The following is a 1,061-nucleotide window of genomic DNA, read 5'->3' on the forward strand; positions in this document are numbered from 1 at the left end:
ATTAGAACGATCAAGTGTTCTGGGATTCCCATTCTTCTGAGTCAGCCATAGTTTGTTATGATCTACACAGTCAAATGCCTTTGCATAGCTATTGTAAAGAGTATTGGTTTTCTTATATTTGTTACTATACAGGAATCTGAATGATTTTGTATGTGATATTGCTCCCTGTCACTTTGCTGAACTTGTCAATTAAAGCCTTCAATTTTCTTTCTCAATCTATTGTATTTTCTTTACATATGATCATTTAATCTGCTAACAGGGATAGTGGTTTTTGTTTTTTTGTGTTTTTTTTTGGTGTGTTTTTAATTTGCGTGACGGTATTATATTAAGTGGGGTGTATTGTTTTGGGATTTTTTTTCTATTTTACTGTTGCTGTTGTTGTTATGTGTCATCGAGTCATTTGCAACTCATAGCGACCCTAAGTGCAACAGACCTAAACCCTACTCTATCCTGTGCCAATCACACTGCCTCTGACACACCCATCCCGATTACCCCAGTCACTGAATCAATCCACCTCATAGATGGTCTTCCCCTTCTGCACCATCCCTCCACCCTCCCAAGCATGATATCCCTCTCCAAGGACCTCTCCCTCCTTACAACGTGTCCAAAGTATGTCAGACAGATCCTCAGAATCCTTGGCTCCAAGGAGCCATCCAGTTTAACCCTTTCCAGGATGAATCTGTTTGTTTTCCTAGTAGTCCATGTTACCTTCAATACTCTTCTCCAGCACCACAGCTCAAAGGCATCAATTCTCCTTTTATCCTCCTTAGTCATTGTCCAACTCTGATGCATAACAAGTGATTGCAAAGACCATAGCCTGTATCACACGCACCTTAGTCTCGAGAGTGGCACCATTGCTCTTCAGTACCCTGGAGAGGTCCCTAACAGCAGACTTTCCTGTCGCAATACTTTTTTTTATTTCCTGGCTACTGGTGCCAAGAGGGTTGACCATGGAGCCAAGCAGACTAAAGTTGTTAACAATCTCAATCTCTTCACCATCCATCCTGATGCTGCCAATTGGTCCAGTGGTAAGAATCTTTGTCTTTTTGACATTGAGCTTC

This window comes from Elephantulus edwardii, unplaced genomic scaffold, assembly GCF_000299155.1.
Source record: "Elephantulus edwardii isolate Elephantulus edwardi_28Jun2011 unplaced genomic scaffold, EleEdw1.0 scaffold00516, whole genome shotgun sequence".
NCBI lineage: Eukaryota > Metazoa > Chordata > Mammalia > Macroscelidea > Macroscelididae > Elephantulus > Elephantulus edwardii.